The 7,055-nt window shown below is 43.0% G+C and overlaps 1 protein-coding gene across 2 annotated transcripts in view; it reads right to left on the bottom strand.

Annotated features, from left to right (window-relative positions):
• Positions 1 to 7,055, bottom strand: part of PKP1 (plakophilin 1) — an 80,611-nt gene that overhangs the window by 61,804 nt on the left and 11,752 nt on the right. The gene's annotated exons all lie outside the window — the stretch shown is intronic.

Genomic DNA, 7,055 nt, shown 5'->3' with positions numbered 1-7,055 from the left:
CTTCCTTCCTTCCTTCCTTCCTTCCTTCCTTCCTTCCTTCCTTCCTTTCTTCCTTCCTTCCTTCCTTTCTTTTTCTTTCTTTCTTTCTTTCTTTCTTTCTTTCTTTCTTTCTTTCTTTCTTTCTTTCTTTCTTTCTTTCTTTCTTTCTTTCTTTCTTTCTTTCTTTCTCTCTCTCTCTTTCTTTCTCTTTCTTTCTTTCTTTCTTTCTTTCTCTCTTTCTTTCTTTCTTTCTTTCTTTCTTTCTTTCTTTCTTTCTTTCTTTCTTTCTTTCTTTCTTTCTTTCTTTCTTCCTTCCTTCCTTCCTTCCTTCCTTCCTTCCTTCCTTCCTTCCTTCCTTCCTTCCTTTTTACAACATTCAGTTCCACAACCCCCTGAGTTCCATCTCCTCTCCTTTCCAAATGCTCCCTGAGCACCACGGAACACTCACAAACCAAGTGAATACTCCCACTGGTCCCAGCAAGGTTAAGAAAAAAAAAATTCAGAGGGATAGAACTCCCATTGTTCTGCTCTAGTACAAGGATTTCAGATTTGAGCTGTTCCTCTGACATTCCAAGAGTCGACTTGAATCGGAACTCAGCCTGATACTGAGGCAGGGTGTGGCAGGGGGTGGGGGAGTAGCCATTAGCTGGAGCCAGGACTCCTGAGTCTGACTCCCCATGTCATTCCTGACTCTCCCAGTGGCACAGATAATATCTGTTTCACTTCTGTTGGCTGGAAATGTTGCTCACAGACTCTGAAACAGACTGAACCAAAGTCTATAGACTGAGAGGTAGAGGTCATACAAAGCAGTGGAGTTAATACAAAATTTTCCTACTGCCTTTAAAGGAAGTTGCCCAAGATCAGATCTGCGAAAGCATTTCTGGCTCATTAGATTCAAGGACTGGGAGGCTGGACTCCTTGTTTCTAATCTCAGAGTCACTCCCCTCAAGTCACTGGGTGAGCTGCCAATCCCTTCATCTCGCAGGTCCTCTAGCTGGTGAATTAAGTACAATGTCTACCTCAAAGGGCTCTGCTGAGGATTAATTAATGTTTTCAGGGTGCTTGGAGATCTACAAATGAATAGCTCTTTAGAAGGGTAGAGTCTCATTAAGGTTATTTCTGGGGCAGCCCTGAATCATAGAAAGCAGATCTAAAACCTCCCAACTTGGTGACATCAGCTCAGTCATCTCCTCTCTACGTGGGACCATCCCTACCCAAAGTATCCCTCCTTCTGTTTCGTCTAAAGCAGGCGAGCATTATGTACTACTTTGAATTGTTAAATTGGCATTCATATAGATTATAGATTTTTGTTTCTCCATAGGGGCCATCTAATCCAAATCCATCATTTTTCAAGAGGCCCAATGAAGTAAAGTGATTTGACCAGGATTTGAAGTGGCAGGATTTGAACCCGGGTTCTCTGACTCCACATCCACTTCTCTTTCCACTGGATGATGCTACTTCCCTGATGTACATTCTTTCAATTAAATCATAATCTCATTGTAGGCAAGGATCATGTCTTATCATGTCAAACTGAAGTAGTAGATGATCAATTAATATCTGATTTGTTGATTGAAATTCAGACTGGGGAGAGGAATATATCTACTGTGCCATATATCATGCTCTAGGTGTTGGAGGTACAATGACAAAAATGTAATTGCTCCCTGCCCTCAATGAGCTTACATTTGGTAGGGGGAGCCAACATATTCCCACAAAGAGATGCATGCGCCCTTTCTCTCTAAAAGGAGACTCTGGGATCTGAAATCCATCTAGCAGTGAGAAAAAAATCTTACTTCCATTCAGTGAAATCATCCTGTCTATATCCCTTGTCATAGCTCCTTCTAAGGAGGCCTACAAGGTCTCAAACACAGAGGAGAGTGTCATCATTCCAAAGAAATAACCAAAACTTAGGTGATTCAGTGGCTATCCATAAAGAAATAGCCTAGAGGGATCATATGACCCCCCAGAGCATCCTTCTAGTTCAAGGAGCAGACCACATCCCTCTGACTTTTCCTAATCCCATCCCCCCCCCAACTATTAGTGCCTCACCACTCCAAAATTACTTAAGATTTATTTTGCAAATATTTATAAATGTACATGTTAGCTCCACCTCCTGAATGGAAGCCCATTCAGGGCAGGTACTATTTCCTTCCTAGTCTCTGTAGAACAATGTCGAAGTGAACATAAAAACAGAAGAGTTGGTTTAGAAAGAGAGAGTTACACATTTGGAGAGTCAGGTCAGGAATCCATATCCCTCACCTATTCAATTTGAAATAGATAATCAATCAACTTAGAAGAGAGAGTTAGCTTGGGTCAGCCTTTGCAGGCATTAGGAGATACCCTCATGTTCATCACCTCCCTTCTCTCATTCTACGGTCCAACCCAGTGTGTCTTCTTACTATTCCTCATACACTCTGTGTCCATGCTTTTGCTCAGGCTGACACCCCACCCGGAATGCACTCCCTCCTCACCTCCCCCTTTAGAATCCCTAATTTTCTTACAAGTTCAGCTCAGGCCTTCCCTTTTACATGAGACCTTTCTTAATCCCCAGATGCTAGTGCCTCCTCACTCTAAAAATGACCTAGGATTTATTTCACATATGTTTATAATATATACATTAGCTTCCCTTACTTAATGGAAGCACCTTGAGGGTGGGGAACGGTTATATTTTTGTTTTTGCCCAATCTCTAGAGATGGTATTGACTGTTCATTGACTAATTAATCATCAGACAATAGTGTCCAATCCCAGTTACACAGTTTAGAAAGCATACTGGGCAGCTGGGCGGTGGGCAGCTAGGTGGTGCAATGGATAGAGGACAGTACCTGGAATCAGGAAGACATGAGTTCAGAAATGATCTCAAACACTTACTAGCTAGGTGACCTTTTAACCTCTGTTTCCCTCAGTTTCCTTATATGTAAAATGGTAATACTAATGGCACTTACCTCCCCGGGTTGTTGTCAAGATCAAATGAGATAATTGCAAAGCTCTCAGCACAGTGCCCAGCATATGTATAGGAAGCACTATATAAATGTTAACTATTACAATTATTATTTATAGATTTAACGAGCTAGAAGGGACCTCAGATTATTTAGACCAGCCCTCTCATTTTATAGTTGTACAAATTCTTAGAGGACAAGTGACTTGCCCAAGGTCATCTTGCCTTCTAGTTCACTGCTCTATTGTCACATTAATTAGCCCATGACCTTGGGTGAGTAACATCCCCTATGGGAGCATCAGCTTCTTCCTCAACAAAGTGAAGGCGTTTGATCAGATGACCTTTGAAGTCCCTTCTAGCTCTCACTTTAAGCCAATGGCATTCAGGGATGCCTGAATGTGGTAACTGGGGTGTCAGGGGGATAGACAAAGAGGTACAGAGTCATAGAACCAATACTTCTACCTTCTTTCTCCTGCACTTCGTCACAGTCATTGTCATCAATCCCTGGAAACTCCCACTCTTAGAAACCCCTTAACTCTAATAAACTCTGTTCCTGTGGAGAGGTGTACCCATGATGGCGGGCATCATGACACTTGCTTGGTCCACCCAGCTCCTGAGATTTAGACTTGACTCCAGGCCCTGTGACTCCTAGATCTCCCTGTCTCCCATTGGAGCATCCCCTAGAAAGGGCAAGAGGAAATGAAGCCCATGGTTGGCACCAGTAGATTCTGGGCCTTTATGTGATCAAGCCTACTGAGGCGTAACAGAGGCAGGTCATCAGATGCCTTCTCTTTGTCCTTCTGGCAGCTGCCATGATACCCACCAAGGCTTGGCAGGCTAAACGTTTGGCTTGGCTCATACACTGCGTAGTCAGTTCTCTGCCAAGGGGCAGGTGTGGGTCAGCCAGGCACTCTTTGGATGGAAAATTTTGATGTCAACAGATATACATCTCCACTGCATCTTGCAAGTATTCTCTTCAGGGCAAGAGAAGTCGGCAGTCCAAGGCTCTTGGGGAGGGATGATTTTCTACTGAGGTTCTCCCTCTCAGAAGGGTATGTGTCATTAGAAGTTGGTGATGGCATCCACTTCTCTAAAAGTCCTCCACAAAAGAACACCTCCCCCCCTACCCATTAACACATACACACCTGAAACTTAATACCTGCCCTCATTCCTCAACAACAGTAACAACAACACACATACACACTCCTACACTCAGACATCTGAGGTACCCAAGACTTTGGGTATAATTAGTACTGATACAGGCCTTTACAGTTTCTCTCTCCTGCTCTCATCCTTTCTCTAGGCTCCATGACTATTGGGTCATTCCTTCTCCCCCTGCCTTTTAGAAATCCTAGTTCCCTTCCACTCTTAAGTCAAATGACACCTTCTATAAGAGGCCGTCCCAGATTTCTCCAATTGTTAGCACTGCCCATATATACTGACCTATGTACACATTGTTCCCGTAAAGCGGAATGCGAGCTCCTTACGGGCTTCCCTTTCCCTTTGTAAGCAGAGTGCCCAGCACACAATAGGCATTAGATAAATGTTTGTTGAATAGAATTAATAACAATATTAGCATCCCCATTTTGCAGATGAGGAAACTGAGGCCTAGGGAGGTAAAGCTATTTGCTCAAGGTCACAAAGCTCATTGGTGGCAGAGAAGGGACAAAAAACCAGGCTCTTGGTTCCCAGTTCAGTTCCCTTTCCACTATGCCACACTGACTCTCATTTAAAGGACAGTGGCACCAGTGCCAATGCAGCCCTCCATACCAGTGTGATGCAGTAGAAAGTGTGCCAGAGCTGAAGTCAGAAGACCCAGCTCCAAACCCTTTTTCTGGCACTTACTAGACAGTGACCCTGAATAAGATGTTGCATATCTCTGAGCCTCAGTTCCCCATCTGTAAAATGAGAAAATTGGATTAAGATCCCTCCCAGCTTTAAAACAGTGACTAAATGACCTGGCTAAGTGAAATTACTCTTTGGACTTTGCTTCCAGGCTCTACTTTGAGCAAGAATCCCTACTACTGGTCTTTCTCCTTAAGTGTCAACCCTCCACAGCTTCCCCTATAGGATAATCAAAGAAGCAGCTGAATGCAGTCTTCCAGGGCCTGGGGGACAGTCGGGGTAATCTTGGTGTGCTGCGACCTTTGACACAGGTCAGCACCTGTCAAGCACCTACGGTGTGTAGGTTGTAGAGGGAATTTCTTTTTGTTCTGGGTTTGAGCAACCCTAAATGCGCTGGGCAGGATGTCCAAACTGATCTCTCCCTCCTATTTAAGAGCCCAGAGAGTGAGTTTCTCCACAAGTCTATGAAGCATGCCTGGCAGCTGGGGGAAGGGGAAGAAAAGAGGCTGATTGAGCCTGAACTTGGAGCTCCTCTGCTGGTTATGTCCCTACTCCCCAACTTTCCCCTTCAGCCTCACAAGGCCTGCCTCTGCCCTTTACTTTGCAGTACCAGGGCCTGCTAGCTGGCATGCTCCCAGAGGTGCTGTGGCTTTCAGGATGTTTCCTGATCAGTCACTACATGGTTGGCTGAGAAACGAGCTGGTCTTACAGGTACAGAACAAAGATTCTCTCTCCCCCAGCCCAACCCGTCCTTAAGCAGCCTCAGTCACATTATTTGTCAAAATTCTTCCTCAAGAGGGAGCCCCGAGATGTCCAGAAGGAGCAGACACACTGATGTTGTAGTAGGAAGAACACTAAACCAAGTTCAAGTTATCATGCAATTCTACTGTTTATTAGCTATGTGGTCTTGGGGAGTCCTTTCACCTCTTCTACCTGTCTCTAAAATGGGTGCTAAAAGGCAGAATGAGACAGACATTTGGAGACTTGGCCAATAGGAAAATTTGCTTTGCTTGATTTTTTTTTTGGGGGGGGGGGGAGTTGTTTTGTTTTTCAGTTGAGAGAGGGAGAAAAGGGAGGCGGAAGAAAATTTAATTTAAAAATATATTTTAAAAATACAAGACATAAGAGTTATACAAGAGTGCTTTCCAATCTAATCCTTCAATGTCTCTGAAGCAAAGAACTGGAACGAATTGTGTTGACTTTGGCAAACAAACTAAAAATGATGGGCAAAATATGAGCTCTGTTTGGGAAGTAAATGGATTCATTTTTAGTAAATGGCTTGCAGTATTGACCAAATAAATGTAGAGAAAATGGAAGACAAAAATACAATAGGAAAAAAAGAAACAGCACATTAAAGGACTTTTCAAAAAAATGTTCAGTGCCTTAATAATAAAACGGCAAATCTTGACAAGAGAATACACTGCATCTTCAAATTATTAGGGACATTTTGATCTCTTTTCCCTCTTTCCAGCTCCCTGGTACTCTTATTTATTTGAGAGGGCTGGCTTAATTCATATTATATCATTGAATAGGCATGGCCTCAGACAAACTGAAACCTGGGAAAGATCTTAATTTAGAAAGACCAAGGTCATCCACTGCATTCTGGGCCATCTTGACCTTTGTCTTACCACTGGACTTCAACGGCTCTGGAGGAAGAGAGTGAGGGTGAAGACTTTACCAGTTCTTCCCTACTCATACCCAATTCACTTGTCAATCAAGACATCATTCTTGTGATGTCATTGAACCTCTTGAAGAACAAAGTATGAACAACAATAACATGGGATCTAACCCATTCTATCAGACATTGGACATTCTAGCTCAGTTAATTCAGAGGACACATTCAGGGAACTCAATCTTATTTTTAATCCAGAAAGATTATTTGTTCTAGAATAGTCTTTCAGAGAACATCTAGTTACTATGGGGGGGGGGGGATCCGACTGGAGTTAGAATCAGAGAACATGGGTTTGAATCCTGTCTCAGCTGTTCACTAGAGGAACAGCTTACTTAATTTCTCCTTTTTCAGGTTCCTCATCTGGAAAATAAGAAGGTAGGATGAGATGATCTGTGAAGCTCCTTCCAGCTTTTCATCTATTCTGTTCTACATTGCCTAAACTATCATAGACATAGAGGCTTCCCTTTGCAGCTTCTAAACTAAGAACACACTTATTCATCCCCTAGCAACATGTAATCTAGAGTGGGAAAATAAACCCTGTATTTTCAGAAGATGAATACTCTACCATTTGACCTTAGAAAGTCTTCTGGACCTCAGATTCCTCATTTGTAAAATGTCATTGGACT

The sequence above is a fragment of the Petaurus breviceps genome, unplaced genomic scaffold, assembly GCF_028583685.1.
Source record: "Petaurus breviceps papuanus isolate PSGF00001 unplaced genomic scaffold, PetGlider_PUasm1.0 90895, whole genome shotgun sequence".
NCBI classification, from domain to species: Eukaryota; Metazoa; Chordata; class Mammalia; order Diprotodontia; family Petauridae; genus Petaurus; species Petaurus breviceps.
This window is presented reverse-complemented; position numbering and strand designations above follow the sequence as displayed.